Source organism: Dromaius novaehollandiae, chromosome Z (assembly GCF_036370855.1).
Source record: "Dromaius novaehollandiae isolate bDroNov1 chromosome Z, bDroNov1.hap1, whole genome shotgun sequence".
NCBI classification, from domain to species: Eukaryota; Metazoa; Chordata; class Aves; order Casuariiformes; family Dromaiidae; genus Dromaius; species Dromaius novaehollandiae.
The window spans coordinates 75852077-75875262 of NC_088132.1; the positions used below are offsets into that span (position 1 = coordinate 75852077).

At 42.4% G+C, this 23186-nt stretch overlaps 1 protein-coding gene across 8 annotated transcripts in view; it reads right to left on the minus strand.

Annotated features, from left to right (window-relative positions):
• Positions 1–503: 503 nt before the first annotated feature.
• The window catches only part of LOC135324700 (CUGBP Elav-like family member 4), a 717486-nt gene continuing 694803 nt past the window's right edge, over positions 504–23186 (minus strand). For all 8 annotated transcript variants that reach the window (XM_064501490.1, XM_064501486.1, XM_064501488.1 and 5 more), the window contains exon 13: positions 504–2677. The gene's annotated coding sequence lies outside the window, so the exon portion shown is untranslated. The remainder of the gene's footprint in view (positions 2678–23186) is intronic.

Here is a 23186-nt window from a genome sequence, read left to right on the forward strand (position 1 = left end):
TCTCCTGATCTCAGCCCCATGCTCAGCTCAGCTGATCTCACACTGCCATTTCGGGAAAAAATTCATTCAAAAGACTAGATGTGAGGGATGCTCAGGAAGAAATTGAACCTCATCTCTAGAGACTGCTGAATTTCACAAGGTTGTCCCAAAGCAGCAAAAGGAGCAATGTCCTGAGCTTTGGCCTCTATACTTATCAGCATGAAAAAACCATGAGCGTGAAATCAAACAACAGCCTTCAAATGGGAGCTACAATGACTCTAATTTGTATGTACCGTTATTTGATCTTCTAACCTACTAGGTTTAAGGTAAACCACAGTGGAATATCAAGCAGACATTAAATGAAGCAGTGTCATTAATTCAATCCAATGAGATATGTTTTATATAACAAAGGGATTTGTTCTGATACTCAAACAATGTATATTAATGAAAGAGTCGAAATAGATTCATTTTGTTCTCAAAGCAAACACATTAAGGAAAGCCATCAAGAAGTAAAGAACATGGCATTTTTTTTTAAACTGTGCTTTATTTAGGGCTAAGCTGGAAAGCGTCATTCAATAATTACAGAAGATTACAAGGAGTTTTAGGGAATTGAGAGTGAAAGAGCAGTTGTATGGAACTGCAGCTGCGTTACATATCTGTATGTCCTAGCTGTGGGCTCAGTCTGTCTGTCCTTACTTGGGCAAAACACCCACTACAACCCAGTGGGAGTTCTGCCAGAGTAAGGACTGTAAGATCAGGCCCAATAGGGAATTAAAAAACAAACAAACAAACAAAAAAAAAAACAAGAGAAAGGAAGAAAGAAGTTCAAGATCAAGATAAAAATACTAAGAAAAACAAACAAAAATGTTAAAACAGTGTAACTCAATAAAGAATCAGAAACAATTATCACACTGCTCAGTCAATGCAAACAAGTGTGAGAATGATGTAAATCAAGTTTTAAGACTGTGAAAATAAATTATAATAAATATGATATACTTTAAAATATATGTGTTCTTAAATAATTCATTGTTTTTTCTGAGTCAGATTTTTTAAAGCAATGTCTTATTTTTTAACTGCTCTAAAGTCATTTACCAAAGATAAATATCGTGCTTTCATTAAATAGTTTTCCTTGTTTTTTCTCTATCATTACAATTAAAAGTCCTACAAAATATGCAAATTTATTTACAGAAAAACAGAGCCAGCATCTTTTTTTTTAAACATCCCCCTGTTTTTCAAAATTCCTTGTAAACAGTTTCAGAAATTCTTCAAAGAGATTGTTTTTTATGTTATTTTTTGTTTTTATTTTTTTATGTTATTTTTTTTTCTTTTTTAAGATTAAGGTTCTAGGCTAACCCCTTGCCCTGAAGGTTTCTAGAGCAAATATGGAAGCTACTGAAGCATAGGATGATGGGAATTTTGCGGACAGCAGATCATGAAGACATGAAGCGTTTAGCTGTGTTTTGTTGTTCAAGTTAGAACTAACGTCTGATAAAAAGACAGCTGTTTGTTTCCCATTTGCATTGTCTACAGAATCGAGTTTTGTTTTGTTTATTTTTTTAATAGCTGGAATGCTTGCAGTTAAAAAAGCTGCCAAAATAGCCATTTCTCTCCTTTTTCTCCTCGATAAATAACAGCATCCAACAGCAATTGGCAGAGAGTAGGAATTTATGCTCAATCTAAACTCTACAAAAATTACAGTTCTACAACATCTTTGTTTTTAGCATTAACGCTAACTTCTATGTAGTATTATTTTTTTTTGCTTTTTTGTTTTTTATGTTGTCTAATTTTTTCTATTATATAGGTATTTTAAACTTTCTTTTTTTAAATTCTGTACAACTATTAGGATTTTAAATGGGGAGAGTTAGAAGCATTTACAAACCTTTTTCGTTTTCCACTTTAATATCAACCATCTTTCCTTTCTCTTCTCTATGCCTTTTTATGTATTTATTTATGTATTTATTTATTTACTTTTTTGCTTTTCATAGATATCCATCTTACCTGCCTTTAACAGCGCGATCCTTACGTATTATACAGAAAACCATATGAAAGCTTCATAGACTCTAATTAATGTATAACCAAAGAACCTCCCAAAGTATCAAAGAACTATTATCTTGCCGTTTTAAAAGCATTTAAGCATTTTTTTTTAATTTTTACATATTTCATATAATCGCTCTCAAAAACTGTTTTAGGAACAGCTCAGAGAAAAGGAAAGAACTTCCATATTTTACATACAGCTACAAGTCTGCGGTAAAAAGTTTTGTCCTTTGGTCCCTATATAGCTAAGGAATGACAGATAAAGATGCTCAGTGACTGTTACCATGGGTCACGCATGGTAACCGCATCCTTGGTGGCAAACAGGCACTCCTTTGTCAGCATCCAGGTTTGCATCTCCTGTTTGAAGAAAAGCCGCTGTGGTGATATCAGTGTCTCTTCAGAAATCCTGGTTGATCTTGTTCCTGTTCTGATTTTACTTATGTGTTTGTTTGTTTGTTTCAAGCGCATGTCCTTCGAAGTCAGCAGATGTGATACTTTTCTTGAAGAAATGTTACAGTCTAAACAATCAAAGAGAGAATAAGTCTGAAGTCTTCAGCTTGATTGATATTTGCTGATATGTCAAAGGTGTAATCCAACAGTTCCCGTTTTTTTTTAATATATATATACTTTTTTTTTTCTAAATGTGGCCCATTCAGCTGCTGCCCTAAAAAATGAAGAAGATCATTGCAAATTAAATCAAAAAGGGGAGGGGGAAGTAGGGAAGGAGGGGTAACTTGGGAGGGGGGGAAAAAGACCTAAAAAATGAAATGAAATTAAAAACAAGCCTGTTCTTTTGGGCCCGATCCTGCTCCTGTTGAAAGTAAGTGGGTGTTTTCTTCTCCCCTTCAATTGGGACAGGATGGGGCTTCTGGTTTGGTGTTTTGTTTTTTGAGTCATTGGCTCTGATTCTGCTCCCACTCATGTCAACAGAAAGATTCCCCTTGACTTCAGTGAGAACTGGATCAAACCCAAAGTGAGCAAGGTAGTCACGATCATGATAGAGAAAAAATGCAATTGTTCCTAATAATAATAACAATAACAAATCAAAATAGTAGTGATGTATGTCTATATAAATGCATATCACTATGTATGTACGGATAGCTACATTTTTAATTATTTTTAAGTGCAACTTTACAATGCCAGATCACAATCTTGGTTGGTGGGCTTTTGTAGTGTGAAAGGCATTGAGAAAGAATTATTCTACATTTTGATGGGGTGCCATCTATGACAGTGTATGAGCTTTCTGTGGAGACATAGCTGCCAATAACATCTACTCCTTTGTGAATGTCAGGAAGTAAGACTTTGAACAGGCAATTTATAGGAGGTTAAATAAAAAAAAAAGACTGTTGGAATAAACTTTTTTTGCAAAAAAAATGTAAAGCTAACATTTCTTAAGTAAAAAAGTTATTTAAAAAAATGTAATCATGATCCGACTAGGCTTGACATTTAAGTAGGATGCTTAATCATTAAGGATTAGCTCTTATCTCTTTCTAGCAAGCAGGTTCTTCTTATACACTCGGTGATTTATTACATCAAGAAACTTAGAAACTGCAAAAGGTCCACTCTGGTGGAAAAGTGTCATGCGGAATATCAATCCATGCTGGCAGGTTTTCACACTGTTGGTTCAACAAACAGCAAACCGTACACAGCAGTCTAAACAATTACAACACCAAAAATAATAATAGAATAAAAAAATAAAAAAACACTCGTCAAGGACCCTTTTTCAGTTGTAAACAAAAAGATGCATTTTGCTTTTTGATCTGGATGGGTTTTTTCCCAACTCAAAACAATCCCTCCCTCCCCTTGAGCAATTAATTTTGGCTGGAGTTGCTGTAATACAGAACCTTAGAATTAGGAATTCTTGAAAAGGCATACAATGAGGCTTTTCTTCGGGTTGCTTTTTTGGATTGCTATAGTTTTCAAACTACTGTTACTATCATTACTATTTTTGTTTTTGTTTTTTTTTTTTAATTTTTGGAGAGTGATTTGAAATATCCTAAGGGAAAAAAAAGGTGTCAATTGAAAAAGGCCCCCAATTCTCCGGAAAAAAAATAAAATCACAAGATTTTCAGTGCAAAAAAATTAACCACGCATCTTTTTTCTCTCTCTTTTTTTCCAAATTATCTATACAGTTATAACAATCCCATTTTTTTCTAAAGAATTAGGAATCCATCTTTTTTTTTCCTTCTATGTGACATCTAAGAAGCATAAAACGCTGACGAGAAATCAAACGACAAATAAAGAAACCACTGCAAGCACCAAAAACGAAACGAAAATGAGCACAGCAAAAAATTGTGGCAGCACAAAGTCAAAAAAGGCACATGTGATCATGACTGGCCAATCATCAACTGATACAACATCCAAGAAAAATGCTTCAATCACGGCACCTGCACGAAACTTGACGGCATGTCATGCAACCAATTCTTAGCTTGTTACATGACGCCATCATGTCACACTTTCAACTTCGAGTTGATTTGAACTTACGGCCTGGGGGACTGTATTCTCCACTTTCATGTCATTACGTGAACTTTTTTCCTAGCTCAGCGCGAGACTGTGGTGGATTTGACTGGCTCTTGGTTGGTTTTGTTGGAATTTGATTGAATGACAAAAGAAGAAAAGATTTTTTTTATATATATATATATATTTATATATAGTGTGGAAAAAGGGAAAGGTGGGGAAAGAAGATATATATAAAAATAATAAAAAAAGTTACAAACACAGCATCAGTCAAAAAGCTCTAATGAATATACTTGCCATTAAACTATAGAAAATGAAACAAGAAGGAAAGCAAAACAACCAAACCAAACAGAAAGAAAAGAAAGAAAGGAAGGAAGAAAAGAAAGAAAGAAAGAAAAAAAGGATGGAGGAGGCCTAGCCAGAGACACACACGTAAAACACACACTTAAATGTAGACACACGGTCAACAGTGAACAGTAACGGAACATTATGCAGCGGCTGTTGAAGAGAGCATGCACTGAATGAATGAGAGCAGACACAGATCGGTTTGCAAAGTCTGGAAAATAAATACATTCGCTGCCAACCAGGATGCTTTTGTTAGCACCAGCCTCTCCCGCACCCCCCCAGCCTCCTGGGCTTTGCTAGCCAAGGTCCTCCAGGAGCCTTTGCATTTCCTTGGAGGGACTCTGGAGCAGCTACTGCTCTAATTTGACTACATCCCAGAAAGTTAGAGGGCATGGGGAGTAATAGACCAAGAGCTGCTCTGCCTTGGCTATTGAGAAGAAAAAAAAAAAAAAAAGAGCAACTACTGCTGGTTGCTGCATGTCCATTTAGTGGTCCATGGCAGGCTCCAAAATGCAGCAATGCTGGTATGGCATGGGAAGCAGACTTGTAGGAGGACTTGGATGATACCACGGTCCCTAAATCAGCATCAGTAAAGGAAGGAAATACCTTTGGCATTTGGCTTTGACCTGAATTTTAAAAATGGAAGAGGAGAGGAGAGGAGAAGAGAGGAGAGGAGAGAGAAGAGAAAAGAGAAGAGAAAAAGAGAAAAGAGAACAGGAAAAGAAAAGAGAAAAGAAAAGAAAAAAGAAAAGAAAAAGAAAAAAAGAAAGGAAAAGAAAAGAAAAAAGAAAAGAAAAGAAAAAAGAAAGAGAAGAGAAGAGGAAAGAGAACTGCCAGGGTCTGGTTGCTACAGGCTCCAAAACACCCTGTCCCTTTCCTATCACAGAGAATGTCCCTTTCCTGGCCCTTGGAGTTTTGCCTCAATAAACACCAAAAATCACTGCACACCATGATACACTTGTCTCAGTCAGTGGCTATGCACCCTGTTCGTCAGGTATTGCCTTTCTATCCCCTTGGCAGGGCTCATATCTCTCCTGTCTGCCTAGTTCTGAAAAGTCACTGCACACGACTGAAGTTTCACCTTGCATTTAGGTGTCACAAGAATATCGTTGGCAGTCCTCATCCTGAAGTCATGCATGCTGGCTAGAGAAAATTCTTTCTGTGGAATTTTTTTGACTGTTTCTATTTTTTTCCATGCTGAAATATGCATTCTGGCTAGGGAGGTTATGCTCAACTGACAAGAGATGGTGCTGAACTAAGCCCCTGAACTGAGCGCTGGCTTCAGCTCCAAACTTTGCCCGCTGTTGGCTGCCGTCTTCTTGGTCAGAGCTGGCTCCTCTTTGATGGCCTTGCCCAGAAGCCCTGCCCTTTGATTATGTTGAAATGTCACCCTGAACTTCCCAGGGTTTGGGTGAAGGGAATAGACTGACATCCCCAGAGCAGATGCAAGATTTGGCTCTACAGTTATTTCTCAAGCCAAAAGGGCTCAGAGAGAGAAAACTGACTCCATGAAGACGGCTTGGAGTAGAGCTGTTGTCACGTGTGTCCCTGGGTACCTGAGGACAAGCAGGTGAGCCATACAGGCCCAGACTGCTTGTGAGGAAGACGAAAAGGCCTCTAGTATCCCTCTTACCCCACAGGGCTTTCTGCGTATATTATTGCCAAAAGAAGAAGAGCAGCTGGGGGAGGAAGCACGGACTGGCAGCAGTCTCATAGCAAGTCTTAGCGCCTTCCTTACCTCGAATGTGGTGGCCAAGGCAGCACTGTGGATTAGGCTTTGCTTGAAAAAGAGCTAAAACACTTTGCTCCCCTGAATGGAACAAGGAGAGGCTTTTGGGGTAGAAATAAAATCCTGCTCTATCCCCAGGAAGTGGCAGCTACAGCTCCTGTCGGGCTGGAGTACAGGACGGCACCGGCCCTGGCGGTAGGGCTGGCTGTGGCGGTGAGTGGCTGCGGTGAGTTGGCACTGATCCACTACCAAGAGCTAAGGGCTGCATCTCTAGCTGCCTATCTGCACCCGGGTGCCTGATCATGCCAGGTAAGGCTTCCAAAATGTCCAGCACGGTGTGCACTGCATGTATGTGCTGCTGATTATAGGCACTGACACACCCTACATATGCTAGCCCAGGGCAACCCTGAAGCTGAGGAGAGGCTCTTGAACATAAACTTTTCTGAGGAAAACATTTTATTTTATGGTTGGAACAGGAAGGACCAGATTGATCTGCCAGTGACCACTGGTTTTGGAGTAGGTACTACCATCCCTCTGCCTGTCCTCCACACACATCTTCAGACACTGTGGATGTGACAACATACACACACACATATGTACGTACAGATGAAGGGTTAGGACTTGCTGAGGGTGAAAGAACCAAAAAACCAGAAAATGCACTTTAAAATGAAAGTCAGAAGTGGGCATCCTGTCTGCCTAACTTGGATCAGTATTTCAACCACTGAATGAAGCTGTCCTTCAAAAGTAGGGGTCCACGTCACCTACCTAGCCGGTGTAGAGGAGGAGATTTTTTTTTTGAAGGTCTCTAGAGGGATGTCCTGCCCACACAGCTGACGTACATGAGTTTAGGCAAGGTGTGTAATAAGCAGCAATATCTTTAGGTCAATTGATTGATTTAGATGAAACAGGCTTTCAAGTCCACAATCCCCTTTTCAGGTCCTAAATCTGGACAGACAGACTTCCCTCTGGAGGGCTAAAAAGGCAAATGCCCTTCTCTGTTGACTAGGCAAAGAAGTTAGATACCTATCTGATGAGGACTGCTTCATAAGTGGCCTGAAATTCAGAGGCAAGTTAGGTATCTGTGCTAGATACACTGGACACCAGCCAAACTCATCTGTTTAAGAAAAGCAATTCACCTTGTTGGGAACAGGTATAAACTTTGGGTATTGCTGAAGTAAATTTGTGAATAAAAGTGTTAAAGTTATGAAGACAAGTATATACAGCCTAGTGCAGAAGTGATACAGTGACAATAAAGAGGGAGCATACTTTCTGAGCCCCGGGGCGCTGCGCACAAGGATGGATTTTGCAAAGTATCTTTGTCGCAGGTAACACTGACCGAGAACTTGCTCCACTGAACAAACCATAGCCAAATACACTCAGTAAATGCCAGTAGCCAGGCTTCTACTTCAAAGCATCTAAGTGGAGCCTGAGACTATTCTCCTTGATCGCTGGATGGAAATGCCATAAACCTCTCATGATGAGATTCAAGATGCAGACATCACCTGAGCAAATCACCTCAGTCTGGTTTAGTAGAGAGAAACAGGACTTGAAGGTCTCAAATCACCTCATCCTCAAGGAGCCCTCCAGATTAGGCTAGGCGAACCATGGCCAAAAGGGGCCTATGTCTCTCTGTTGATTAAAAAGATGACCTTGAGCAACTAGCTCAAGACAGTTACACTGCATGTCTCTAACATGAGAGGAAATAAATACTAACTGAAGCCTCAGTTAGAGCACACATAACTTTAGTGATGTCCTTACAATGCTTCCCTACTCTACTGTCAGCACAGCAGTCCTAATGCTACAAACACCACTATCACAGGAAAGCTTTTAACTGTGGCTTCTGACCAGACTTTAGGGATTGACTCTCTATTGTGGGAGACATTCGTTGCCCACGTCATGAGCCAGAGCAAGATCTACTTTCTCCTGAAGCCTTTGGCCTGGACTAGATATAAGCACTTAACTTAGGAGTGTATTTACTCCAGACTCTACATGTCTGATGACTCTGCTTACCTAAGATCTAAATAGTCCTTGAAGGTGTCTTTCTCTTTTATTCTCCAAAGACTAGAAAGGAAATTTAGTAAGTCAGGCTGAGTGAGTGGAAAGCTTCCAGGCTGCTTTCTTTCACTGCTACGAATAACAGACAGCACAAGTGATTATATCAGAATAAACAGGTGATCAGAGACTACAGTATGATGAGAGAATTGAGGCATTTAGTGGCCAATCCATGCACAGCTTCCATCCCTACTTTCTACGCATGGCCCTGTTAAAGAGCACCAACATCCCTGCCACTGGTTCTAATTTTTCAGCTATCCACCTGTATTTCTTTTATTCCCCATAGATATGAGTCATTGCTGAGACCTGATGACCATGAATCTGGGGCTCTGTAGATGGCTAGGCTGTCCCACCAAGACTGCTGAAGCATTACACAAGGATGGATTTCCCAGAGGACAGAGAAGAGGATGCCAAAGGGGCTTTGGCCCCCATTTACACTTCCAACCTGGTGAGTAGTTATGGGCTAAATCCATGTCTGTGAACAGCATGAAGGATTCTGCCCTGTCCACTGCCAGTGCCAATGGCAAATTGCCCCAGGGGCAGTGGGAGAAGGATCGCTACCCTTGCTACTGAATATTTATGGGACAAAGGGAAGCTATTGCATGCAGCAGGATTTTTTTTTGTTCAACTATACAAAAAGCTGCTGAAACAGAGAGAGAGGGATGGCCCTTTCCCAAAGACTTTATGAACTAAGAAAGTGCAGTTCTGATCTCTGAAAGTATGCAGTTCCTATGCTCTGTGACATTCACCATATAATCTAGGGAATGCATCTCATGCTATGCTTGTGCAGCACCTCACACACACCTTTCAGGGCATCCGACTGATATCAGGATATGAATATATCTGCTAGGCTTGCAAATATAACCCTCTACAGGTGCAGGATTATTCTGTCTTCGCAGGACCACAAAGAGAATTGGCCCAACACTGCCTCCCTCACAGTCCACTTTCCAGTTGAAGCTCTTTCTCACTCTTCTACTCTGTGACTCTACTGTCTCCTATTTGTCATTTATTTCTACTGCATTCTTCCCCCCAGTCCTTCCTAGCCAGTTGCCCATAGATCATCTTTTCCATCCATTTTTCTGTGCTGTCTTGGAGGCAAGGACCCTCTCCCTGAAGAAACTCAAAGGCCCTCACTTCTTCCTCTACCGAAGTGACAGCCTCCTGTGCTCACAGCTCAGCCTCTGATGCTGGCTTAACATTGCTCATATACCCACCCCATATGCAGGTTCCTTATCTTCATACCATACCCACTACCCTCTGTGTTTGCACACATGCACGTGTGCTTGCGAGCCCATCCAAAATTGCAGTCAGGCTCCTGTCCTTCCACCTCTTAGAGCCTGTGCCGGAACACACCTCTGGCAAGGCAGTGGAGATATTTTTCCTCCAGGTGACAGATCTTTACAGCTATTGCCTCTGAGGCTGATCAATATTATTTAAATTCCAACCCGTGTTTTTCTCCCTTGCCTTTCTTCTTGTTTCTATAGCAATTTCTCTCTCTGTTTTATGCCTCTGCACCAACTTTCTTCTAATGCTGGAGGGCTCTGCCTTCCCCTGTCTCAGCCCCCCCTCCTCACTGTTCCTCAACACCAACATGTGCACAGATCTCCCCTTCCCGCCCCCTCCCTGCCTGCCCGGCGGAGGTGCAGGAGGGAAGCAGGGCTCTTCGCAGCGGGCTCCATCCCTGCGATGACTGCTGCTGAGGCTGTAGCGGGGAGTCCAAGATTAGGAGCCCAAATGTCTTAGAGTGGGAAGGGCAGTGAAGGGGACTTTGCATCCATGCTGGGATAAAATGAAGCCTGATCATTTATACCAGAAATCAATGCATTTACCTGGACTCTTGGGGTGCTATTTTTAGGAAGCAAAAAATGAATGTTTTTGTCAGATGCTTCAGTTCTAACATCCAAAGGTTAAAAAGGGGACAGACACTATATACGACTCTTTATATACATGAATATTCACACATATGTATCACACATATGTATATATAAAGAGGTACTGTATATACATACATATCAACAGAGACAATTACACATATACAGACAGAGAAGCTAATGTGTTCTAACAGGGAGATGGGAGTCCAGCATTTTGAATGCTAATGTTTTCTGTTTTTTTTTTTTTTAAGATGCTTGATGTCCCTGCCTCACTTTTCCCATTTATAAATTAAAGGTGACGATTAAAATTAGATCTTAAATTGTAATGCCCTTCTCTCAAATAATCCTATGACTTACTTGCTGTGCAGTGTTGTTACTAGGATTGTTCTCATTTAACTATGTTACATTAAGAGCTGGTTGAAAAATGACAATTATTTTCCAGGGGAAAATTGTCATTATTTTGGCTTTCTTTCCTGTGAATATTTTAGTTAAAAAACAAACCAACACTGGGGTGGGGGAGATGGTGAGAGGAAGAGATTAATTTTTGTCTTTTTTTAATCAATCTGAAAACCAGTCCATTTTTAACAGAAATTTAGTGGTTTGAAGACCAGCATTTTTAATCAAGTCATTTTTGGTTTTTGTGCTGCTGGCATTTCTTTTTTAATCTACTAAAATGAAAATTTTCTGCAGAAACATCCAGTTTGGTCAAAATGTCACTTTTTGGTCACCCCCTCCTTCCCTAGCCAGTTTGATGAAAAAATGTCAAGCAGCAATAGCTGTGTCGCGTCTGATTTATCTATTTTTCTATAGCCATTAGTCTCCAGCAGCAGACAAAAGAGCATTGCAACAGAACAGCCGCTCCTCAAGAAGCCAGCCTGGATGGTCAGAAAATGTCACTGGTTCCCCGTACAGCATTGGCTTTCCTCGCCCTGGTGACAGGCAAGGCGGGCACAGCCTGATGTGGGTTAGAGAGTGGCAGGGATGCCCTGAAGACGATGAGTCCGGGGGCGTCCAGAGGGAGGAGAGCAGGTCTGGGCTGGGACAGCGTGGGGATGCAGGGTGGTAGGGGCTGCAGGGCAGGTGGGTGCAGCTTCACCAACCACAGGCTTTGCCCGCAAAGGTCGGGGCAATAAACTCACAGGCCGCAGCAGCAAGCAGGACTGTAGTTGAACGTAGGTTGAATGTTAGGTGGGAGAGGAAATTAAGCTGTGTGGAAGCTACCTTTCTGCACATAATGAAAGGTTCTTTATTACAAGGGGGCCTCAAGGAGTTTGCTATCTCCTGAGCATTGTACCAACAGTTTAATTAAAAAAAAATGTACATGGTTGAAAACCAAGTCTAATTGGGAAGCTGTGAGTGAGCTTCTCTGCCCAGTCTCCACTGGTTCTGTTTTTTTCCCCTCCGTAGATTGACAAGAGCTTATCAAAATGCTGATGAACCTGATGCTTCACTCTCCCATTCCAGTTGCTGAGGGATAGATAGGGATGCTACGCAGACTCCCCCCTTCCCTTTTTCCACCAGACGACGGCACCTTGTAGGATGATCTCAAGACCCTTAATCAAGCCCAACTCACTGATCTCAGCAGGCAGGGTTATACTGCCTACGACCTCCAGGCAGGTGGACTGATACACCCTCCCCAGAGCTCAGGTGCCTGCCTTGAGAAACGATAACCCACAGCCATCTGCCATCTGCCAGTCTGGGGAGCAGGAATATGGTGTATCCTGAGCCAAGGCTAGTCTTTTCATAATGTCAGCTGTGGGCTGAGGACCCATATTAACCGCAAAGGGCCCGAGCAGCAAAGGAAGGAGCTGGTCTTGCAGGATAAGAAAGTAGGGGTGGGGGTGGAGGTGGGGGAACTGATTTGGGAGTCTCCTCAAGGCTAGTGCAGAAGATAAGGACAGCCTGGGAAGACTGACAGCAGGAAGGAGTTGTTAGGGTTGGTGCTTGTGTGGGGTTGCCACCAGCCAAGGAAGAGAACCTAGGTCTCCTCCCAGCTGAAATCAGACTCAGGCAGGAGTCCCCAGTAACTGCCATGAGACTGGTCCTGCTCTGACAGCTGGAGGCAGGACTGGCCTTGGGAGATGCCTGGCCAGTCCAAGGATGGGGCAGGGGTCCACCCTGAGCCTGACAGACCGTGCAAGGCTGCGCGAGTGCCACAAATACTCATCCAAGCCCGTTCAGTGGCAGCCCTAGCCGTGGAAGGCAGGACTTGTACCTGCTTTAACCTGCAGCACATCCCATGCGCAGCATCAGTACTCATGGGTTTGCTTCTCTGAGATGCACAACGGGACCCTTCCCTGGGGGTGAGACGTTGCTCATCTTCTGCCAAGTCTGTTCAGCACCTTGCTTAGCCTCTGTATCCCTCTAAATCAGAATGCAGTCAGGAACACATACTCCCAGCTTGCAACACTCAATTATTGCTTCTGATATTTTATTTTTTTTGCCTGCAGCTTCAAATTACCTTCAAGGTGCACAGCGCAATTAGCTAAAAATATTTCCTGCTTCGTTTTAATTGCACTAAAACTCTAATGCACCTCCAGCGAGGAGCAGTAAGGTGGAAATTGGTGCCCCAAATATTTCAAATTGATTAAAGCCCAGGATGACTCAATAAGCTTACATAGTTCTATTAATTATTAAATGTTATTAATTTTTTTGTTAAAAAAAAAAAACCTTCCTGAAGCCACGTTCTATATGATATTTCTGAAAGGAGATATTTTCACTAAGGAGATGATAACTCTTTCTGAGTTTGAGGAAGATAGGACAAGAATTCCTCCATATCGTTGGAGCAGTTTCCATCTGAAGAATTCACAGCTCTTGACAAATTTTAGTATCTCAGAATTTGATTCTGAAAACACTTATGTACGTGATTGATGTATGTGACTTATGTATATGTGACTCACTTCATTGCTACAGCTGAGGTATTTATATGGTTCTAATTTAGAGCTGGATCACATTTTTGTTCAAAGCCTTTCTTGGTTGAAAATGCAGGTGATAAGTCAAACACTTTCCTTAAAAAATGATCAACACGTTTTGTCTGAGAATGAAAAAACAAATCCAAAACAGAACAACTTTTTTGAAAGCAGTGAGAACCAATGTTCTGATTTCTTCATTGCCAGGGTGGTTTGTTCATGGGTTTACTTCAATGTACTTTGAAAAGGTATTGAAAATAAACCCCGGATTTCATTTGCCTCCATTCGTGTGTGTGATCAGTCTCAGACCCTTGGGCTTCTGGGTCTCTGTCACCTCAGCCACCTCATGCTGAAGATGCCTATCCCCTTGTGCCTGCAGCGGTGCTGGCTGAGTGCGTTACTGCCCTCTAGTCTTCCCGCGCTCAAGTCAAGGCTGGATTCCTTCAAAGCTGGGGCCAAGCTTTGCATGGGATCACTCCATGTAACCCGTTTTAGTCTAAATGAACCCGTGCATCTTAAACATGAAACAGCAGGTTGTTGCTGGCCTAGCTGACTTTAAATATGTCAGGAAGCAATTGCGTGAGCCATTCAGCTGGCAGCAAGGTCGGGGGAGATGCTGAGTAGCTGGGGGTGGTAGCCCCTCCAGCTGATCTTGCTGCAGCTGGAAATCAAAGTGTGGCTCTGCTGTCCTAACGGAAAGCCATGAACTTCAGTGGGGTGTCCGGTGCTCCAGCCTTGCATCCTAGCCCTGTAATTTCATTTTCTAACATTAATATTAGTGGTGTCATTCTTCTGGGATTTAAGTGTGTGCAGGATCTCCGACAGCTCTGCTGTTGGAGAAAAATACTGCAGTCATCTGAGGTCATGAAATTCTGTCTAAGGGGCTAAAAAAGAAATGTAGAGAGGCTTAATAGCCACACTCTTTATTTCTAAGATTATAACCTGTATATCTGTTTTTGATTTTTTTGTTCTTTTTGTTTTACATTTTCAGTGCCAGCATGACAAAGACATTGTGAAAGGCCACAAATAGACTTTGCCAGTGAAAGCTTTCACAGGAAAATGTGCCTTAGAGAGGCTACCCCCAGGATGCAGCAGGTTCTACTCCAGTCCTCAGGCTCTGAACTGCACATGCCAGCTCTGGTAAGGCTAATGTCAGCCTCAGCCTTTATGCTACTCCCAGTGCATAAGAGTTGGGCATTTTCTTGAGTGGGAAATGGTGAGGGGGGAGAGGTGAAAGTGAATGCATGTCTCATCCACTTCCATGACTGTGAAGAAAACCTGCTAATGACGACGGAGTCCACGGCAAATGTCAGAAAGATGCTGCCCATCTTTGCAACTCTCTCTTCTTCCCCTGTAGTCTCCAGGGTAAGAACAACCTCTGACCAGCTCTGGAGCAGCTCATGTCTGCAACTGATTCTTACACAATTTTGAGGGAAATTGAAGGTGCTCAGCCTGCTGCCAAAGGGCATATTGAGAAGAGGAGTCACTGAAAACCACCCAGCCCCTCACTGCTGGTGTGCAAGTCCATTCAACTTGTTTGGTCTAACACAGAACTCCAGGAAGGCAGGTACTGGCTCCTCCTTCCCCATGGGAATACAGGAGACAGATTAAAGAGAAGGGGGAAAAAATCATTTCACAGCTAGTCTGCCCTGAACAAGAAAAGGTTCCTGACACCAACAAACTAATCAACGCTGAAAGCTTATGAGGTCAAGGTTTCCCTTCTCCTCCATTATTCTTTTGATTTTTTCTGACTGGCTGGGACTTGAGTGCTGCCCTGGCAAGTCTATAAATATAAAAGCCTTCCTTGCCTTACTCTGGAACACACCAAAGACCATTTGAATACCCGTGGGGAGAAGTTAAAACTAAACCAAACCAACACAACCCACAAAACCAGCTTGTCCAGCCAATCTTCACGTGCAGCCCATAAATTGCTGCAAGTCAGGCCCAAGAAGCTTGTCTCTGCCAAACGGGAAATGGGGAAGGCAGCCCTCCCTCTAAGAGCAGGCCCTCTGGATCTGGTGTTTCACATGAAGTTCTCAGGCCAGGAACGCTAAGCCACTCACCGAGCTGGCAGCGGGGTGTGAGCTGTGCCTTAAGGAGGGCAGCCCAGCTGATCAGGGTTGAGCTCTGAACATGTGGGGTGAGTCTGGAGCTACAGCATGGGATGGCTCCTCCGTGCCTCCTTTCCCGTGCCTGCTCCATGAAATGCCACTCAGACCTGCCAGGCGGCCATCCGATTCACAGCTGCTAGGGGTTTCCCTGACTCGGCCATCAAGATCTCGGACTTTGGAGGGTTGTTTTCACTAGCACCTACAGAGCTTAGAACACCCCAGAAGCCAAATGCGATGTGCTTATAAACCCACTTGGTATGGAAGGGAAATAACAGATAGAAGACCCGGTAATGTCTTCATGCTTAGACTGGTGCTGCATTGGAAATGAAGAGGGTCCCTGTCCTAAGGCACTTTCCATGCTCTCTGCACTGCAGCGCAAGGAACTGCTGCTCACTTCATCTTTCCAGTCCTTGGGCTCTCTGTTGGGCTCTATGCTCCTTCAGTACATATGGTTGCTCTGTGAGAGGTTCTGTTTGGTAGAAAAAGGGAAAAGAAAAATACCCCATTCTCCACCGAGGTCTGACAAACAGGAATCATAGCTGCAGCATAAGCTTCTCTGATGGATTCTGCCTCAGCAAAATGAAATTAAGATTTCAGCAAACAAGCCCTGATTCCATGGTACCAGTAGAACAAATGACATCTGATAATTGCTAACTCCTTTTGCTTATTCTTTGCTCTGTTCACCCCATCAGTCTCTCCAGATTATATTTTCAGCTGAGTTTAATGAACGCCATTTATTAAACTAACACCAGGGTTCTGCTCTGGCTTCAGACAGATGTGCCTGCTAATATGAATCATTTTGTTCAATTGGATTATTCTGATGGAGAGCGGATCCCTGCCACTCTGTGGAACACAAACAAATGGGGAACAGCTCGCCTCCAGTTGTGACCAGCCGTTTGTGTTCATTAGGAGGCAGCTCCAGGCTCCATAGGTAGCTTGGCAGGACGGCATCCTGGTACCGGTCCCTTCTGCCAATGCTTCTGCTCCTTGCTGTAATATCCCTTGTGTATAGAAAAAGCCCACAACTTACTGTGGCTCGGAGCCTGGCTTGCCAGTGTGATGTGTGCATTATTGCCACCCTTCCTGTGTTTAGCAGGTGCATAGGCAACAGGATCCTCCCTCTCCTTTGTCACGATGAACAGTCCTTAACTGAATATATAACAAAAATGTCTAACTATCTATCCTGGCCTTCCTAGTGTGCTATATCTGACGTCTTTTACATTGACACCTGAGAAATTGCAGACTACTTATTTGCTGTTGAGCCTTCTTTATTCTGATGTTCTCCAATTATTTAGGCAAAGGGACAGGGACAATACGTTTTAAAGGCTTAGGGTACTGTATTAATCAAAGGAAAGAGATAAAAATCCATCTGAAATCTTCCAGACTGAGGACCTCTCAGTCTATGGTTTGGGATTTTACTACTGAAAATTTTGGGTCAACCTCTGTATGTTTTGTTCAGGCACCAGACATCTGTTTATCTGTCTATCTAAATACAAATCCTACCTTCTGTGAACTATAAAAACCCTAGTAGAGTGACATTACCACTTCTCAAATCAGCAGAACATACTGAGCATACATAACTTGGGGAGAAATTAAAGAAGCAATGAGAAAGGCCAGAAGAGAAAAAGCAGAGGATTTCTGCTCCCTGCATATAAGTGGCCAAATCCCAGAGCAGGTGTTTACTTGGTATAAATCAATATTGCTCCATTAAAGCCTGTTTTCTTCCCCAGTGAAGGGGTGGCCCAGCATTTCCAGAGCTAGCTTTGATCTTCAGGACAAATCTCATTGTAGAACATTTCTGAAGGAAGAAATGGTTTTCAGTTTAATCCTAAGTAATATCCAGGAGTTACTTCTAGGAATCACTGGTGAGTACCAGCGGCCAAACTGTCAGAAAGTGTGGCTGTGCTGAAACAGAAAAAACCCCAAAGCTAACCATGGCGCCAGTCCATATGCCATTATACACAGCCCTTGAGCATGCTTAGCAAAAAGCAATCTGCTGAAAAGTTAATTCCTACATTTAGGTTTACATTTAGGAATGCTTCTCAGGAGCAAGATATTCCATTACTTCTAATAACGATCTGTGCACCTTTTTCCAAATTGCATTGCAGTTGTCTTCACAGAGAACAGGACAATGATCTACATGAATTCCTAGGAGAATTTTGTCTAACAAGGTCTGTACCTACTAATGCCCTTGTAAACTAACAGCAGAAGATGGAAGATCTTCAGATACCAAACCCTCTTCTGAATGCACCAAACCTCTTAAGAATTGCTATGTGAGAGCCCAGTTTCTTAGAGCAGTTGCTGGGTTGCCTGCCTGTTTGGCTCCCTTTCCCAGCAGCTATTCTGCCATTATGGAGCAATGTGTGCCATGCAAGGAGAATGCACAGAGGAAAATAAAGAGCATGGAAAGCATTCACTTGCCATATTTCACAGGAGATGGGATGCAATGCTTGGCAATGGGTGGAGATGTTTCCTCAAGAGGGGAGAAAAAAGAACCTTATCCAGCAAAGACAAATATGTAGTTGACTTCACAGCCCATGAATTTCATGGGGTTCATGCTGGGTTCAGGAGCTGGCACCATTGCTTCCCAGTCCTTAGAAATCAAGGTAATGAGATCCTGTCTTCTTTTGGAATAAACTACTTTTTATAAAGATATTGTATTACAGCACTCTACCATGGGAACCAGGGCCCCAGTCCACGGCTCGCTCAAATCAACTGAAAGATGTCTGTTGGCTTCAAGGACAGGGCCTTACATAGCCAGGAATCTCAAAGGCAGGCATCTGGTTGCTGTAAAGATTTTAAAGAGCTGGGCCAGACTTGAAAATGCTCCCTTTCCCAGGCTTGAAGGGAGAGTGGCTTTTTAATTTGAAAAGCAAAGACTATTCCAGTTATGTTTCATTGCTGGGGCAAAGCACTAGGCAGCTAGTAAACATGCACAGTAATTCTGAATGATCAGTTACCCTGCTTTATATGGGATAGATGTTTCAGAGCGACCAGTTGCTAGATCCATCCTACACAGCAAAAAGGGGAGAGCTGAAGGGATGGGGATGGAGAATTTCTCTCCCAATAATTGGAGAAATCCATTTTTCCAGAGAGAATATTGTGTCTAACCACAGCTTTCAAGGGATGGCAACATAATTTCTCCTTTTCGCAATTCCGTGTCATAAATTTCTTTTTTTTTTAACTCAGACACAGGAATGTGTTTTGAGATAGGCATGTACATTCCCTAATCTCTCTGCCCTAAAAAGACCAGAGTGACCAGAATAGTGGCATTGCATCTCTCTCTGCTTTTGTAAATGACTGAAATATCTCTGTTAGGAAATTGTTTAGGGTTGAATAAATAATAGCAGGCCTAAATCCTTGGCTGCCATAGATTAGTGCCACTCCACTGACTTCAGAGATGCTGGTGACTGACACTACCTGAGAACTTCACCTGATCACAGCTGTGGCTAGGACCTTTCCAGGAAGAGCACTGTGTTTTCATTCACAGTACTTCTTGGTCGGGAAATGACTTAACTGCTGTCCTCCTTTCCCCCTCCAGCTCAGCCTTCTACGCAATCTTTCCAAAGAGTTGGATGAAGCTCAGCTAAGCAGAAAAATGGCCCATTTGAAATAAAAGCTGTCTTTTCTCTAACTGCAGTCTCAGGGCAGGATGAAAGACACCTGGGAAACAGGGTTTGTAAACCTTCAATTCTCTGCTATAGCTGAATCAAACACTTCAGAGACCAGAGTTTTGATATTCACTTGTATCTGGCCAAAGTTACTGTACCCATGAATTATTCAAATATGCAATTATTGCATTTGATATATCACTGGATATAACTGTGGGAATGAGAAACAGTGTTCTAGTGCAGCTGATTGTATATGCCTTCCAAACCATAAGGACATCAATTTAAGGTGCTCACATTGATGGAGCACTCTGCAACCCCTTATTAAGATTCTTGCCAGCTCCTGTAGCAGTATTCCCCTGCAGACTAAATTTCATGGAGTTTTTCAGCCTCCCGTTCCTTTATACCTGTAGTGTAAGTGCCAAACACTACCCAATACAGCTCCAAATCATGGTTCTGCAGTAGCCCTGAAAGGTCAACAGCAATAAGATCAGACCATTTTCAGCCTACTGATCTACGCTGGAGAAGTCACCTGAGTCCTGTGAACCATGTATGGGAGCTGACTTGTAACTTTGATTTTATTGGGCGTTTCCAGTTTCCCATGTTAAGCTTCTCTGCTAATTCACTTTTCTTGAGGGCCACAGGGCTGTGCCCTGCCTTTGGCCTATGCTGCCCACATCATCCTTCTCTGGACAAGAAAGCATGTTCGTGATGCTGATGTTTGTCTTTCAATTAAACACACCACAGGCAGATCTGTTAGTCTGGAAGCATCTGAAGCATAGGGCCATCTAAGAGGAACAGCTCTTGCCCGAAGTCCTAGACTGTTATGGTCTTGCACACTGAGCTATGAACTGCTTGCCCTTTGCTCTCTCTGTGCTCCCCAGGTACTTGTATTTGCAAATTGGCACTGTGCTTATTTCTTATCCACTCATTAGTGTGCACTGCTCTCTCCAATGCCCCAGTATCAAAAGACTTTTCTGGCTTGTCACTTATTTGAAGATCCTGTATGAAAATGTCCCCTTGTTTTTAGAATTCATCATGGATTATCCCAAGCTCCTTTCTGTGTGGGTCTTACCCCTCTCTCATTCTCTTTATACCTATTTTATTTAGCACAGGATTGCATCCTGTCAAGGTCTGCTGCTGCTGAAACAAACATTTTGGCTACGGGTGTCTCCTGTGTTTTTCCGTCTCTTGGACGCTCATTTAAAATCACAGCTGCTTAAAACATCCCTCTGCTTCTTGGCCTGCATTTTCCAGTTTTTCTTCAAGTTACAGTCCCTCATGCACTGACCTAGCAAATCTCCGTGCTGGCTGAACTAAATGAAAAAGTTCTGTAGAAGGGTACTGTGTTTGGCTCACTGCAGCTGCCCATTAACTGAAGCAATGAACGTTCACACTGTTTAGATCAAAGGGCTCTAAGTCTGACCTGCTCAGCCAATTTGCATGACATGGTCCATACGAGACCCCCCCAGTAATCTTGTTGGTTAGGTGGCTGAATACTGCAGCCCCTCTGTCAGCCGTGGGGCTTTGGGGTTTTGTTGTTGGAAACCTTTGAGAGTGGCGCATTGGTACCAAGCTTCTGGTCCTTTCATGGTAGGGATAATTCAGCACTCCTTGCTGGTGGAGTCACTGGGAAAAGTTCTCACAGGCCTGAAAAAGTTTATGTTAGAGCATCAGCACCAACTGTATCATCATGGGATGAGAAGTGGGAGGCTGCTTTCATACCTATTATTTAATTTTGCAATAATTGCATTATCTAATGTTTAAAAAAATGGCAACATGGGTTTCAATGGAGAATTCATGCTCTGAACTAAAAGAAAGTGTTATGGTATTGCATTGTGCTGCTCTATCACTCCCATGACAAATAGTGCGGATCTGTTAGTGACCTACATGGACTCATTTAGATGCAAACACAGCAATACTCCTGAAAAGCTGCCCTGCTTTGAGGAAGAACAAGTTCCAAATATTGCTGAATGGAATTCAGTCTCAGAGCAGTAATTACTGATTGTAATTTTGGAGTAAATGCAGTAATTAATTATTGTCGTTTTCCATCAGTGCATTATATTGTGTGCCAATCTTAGAATAACTACAATAATTAGCAAATGGAATTTTGCATGCACTGGTATTGAAACTGTGGTTTATAGAACAGACATGAGAATTTTACCATAATAAAGTTATTAGTAATTTAAATGGGCAGACAGGTTAAAAATGATCAGCAAGAAAACAAAAAAGTTTCCTTGTCAGTTTTGCAAACACTTTATATAGTTTGTTTACAAGGCTCTTCCAGTTATCTTCACTTCCACACTCTCATGTACTAGCACAATAGTGCAAAGATTAGGTTACAAGCACACTGTGAGGGATGTTTAATTTAACTACAGTTGTCAGTGGAAATTAAAAGGAAAAGTAATTCAGAAAAAAAAAGGGTTGATCTGATGTTTTTCCAGTACCTAAAGAGACTTTCCTAAATGAAGCTGTGCTGATTTCATTCTCACTTTATTCACTTGTATTAAAGCTTGTGCTGGAGTACTGTTTTGATGTAATTATACTTGTGCAAATTTCCATAATGTAAGCAAGTCCTAAATGATCTAAGTGATGACTAAAGGAGGGAAATGACAGTAATCTGTGCAGGAGGAAGAGGAATTGGTTAGCATGATTGTAGGAGGCATAACTACAAGAAATGGGATTAGATTCTGATAAAGGATATTTCATCTGAATCTCAAGATGAACAGGCAATTGCAGAATAGTTTCTCACTGGAAGAAATACAAGCCTATCTGAGAGGGCTAAGCAGCCCAAAATTCAGTAAAAACTAGACTTTCATTTGGCTTTACATTGAAGCGATCTGAAATGACAGGAAGAGACAGCCAAAAATGTTCCATCAACATTGCTTTTCATGGCCATTTGGAATTTTATTTGTTTGTTTGAATTTTGGCTGATAATGCCTGCTTATTTCAAAAATGGATTTTTTTTCATTTCTTTTTTCTCTCTTATCAGGGAACAGATAATGAGAAAAATGCAATGTTTTCCAGTTTGGTAACCAGTACATTCCAATGGAAAAAATGACATTTCCTATCTGAAAAATATCACTTGTTCCAGCCAGCTGCAATAACAAGCTACAATAAACCACACATCAGCACATGTTTGAGGCGCTGTGAAGGAGGATCTGAACATCTTTTCTCTGTACTCAGACTTTGAACGCTGTTATTTCCCCTGATATTTTAGTGAAGCAGGTTGCCCGGACACGCAGTCTTTTAGTGCTTTGCCACTACTCCCCTTGGAAGACTACAGCACAGCTGAAAAAAAAAAGAACTTACTGTTGGCCCTTTTTTCCCCTGTTCTGCCTCACTTTGCCTCACTCAGTTCCTCTCCCTCACACTCACTTTGTCTCACTCGGTTCCATCCCAGTGCTCCAGATTGCTTTGATCCAAACATCCCCCGCCATCTCTAGCTTTAAATAAAACTTCAAGAGTAGAGTCCCTGAGGAGGTAAATAACGCTTTGCTAATGATCAGTCACCACAATGAAACCACAGAACGAAAATGGACAGGATCTTCGCTATTCTTCTGTGCCATGTCTTTTAGTGATATACCAACTGGATTCTTCTATGGTGATCTGTTAAGTCCCAAATACTGACAAGCTGTGAATTATGGCAGTTCTAGTCAATATTGTCCTATTATGATTTCTACTAGCTTACCATGGATGAAACAGTTGGGAACTTGCCCCTAGACCCCATTCGGGGGAGCTGGAAGCACATGGACACATCTCCATGCGGTGGAAGGAAAAGAGGAGCTTATCTTGCAGTCGGTCCTAGCGGGACATCAGTGCTGGCTGCCCAAAGGGCTCCCCCATGCACCTCCAAGGCATGGCAGCGTCTGCCTTCAGCTTGCCATGCCATACAGTACATAATGGCTCTGAGGAGTGGCCACCCAAGTGAGTTGTGGGTTTCAGAACTTACTTTTTTTCATTACTTCATGCATTTACTCTCTGAAAGATACATTAAGTGCCTCCAAATGCTTGCTTCCTAGTCCTGAGGGGGGATTTGTAATAGAATATATTGATTTTGGCAGAGCTGCCTCAAATGATCCTCCTCTCTT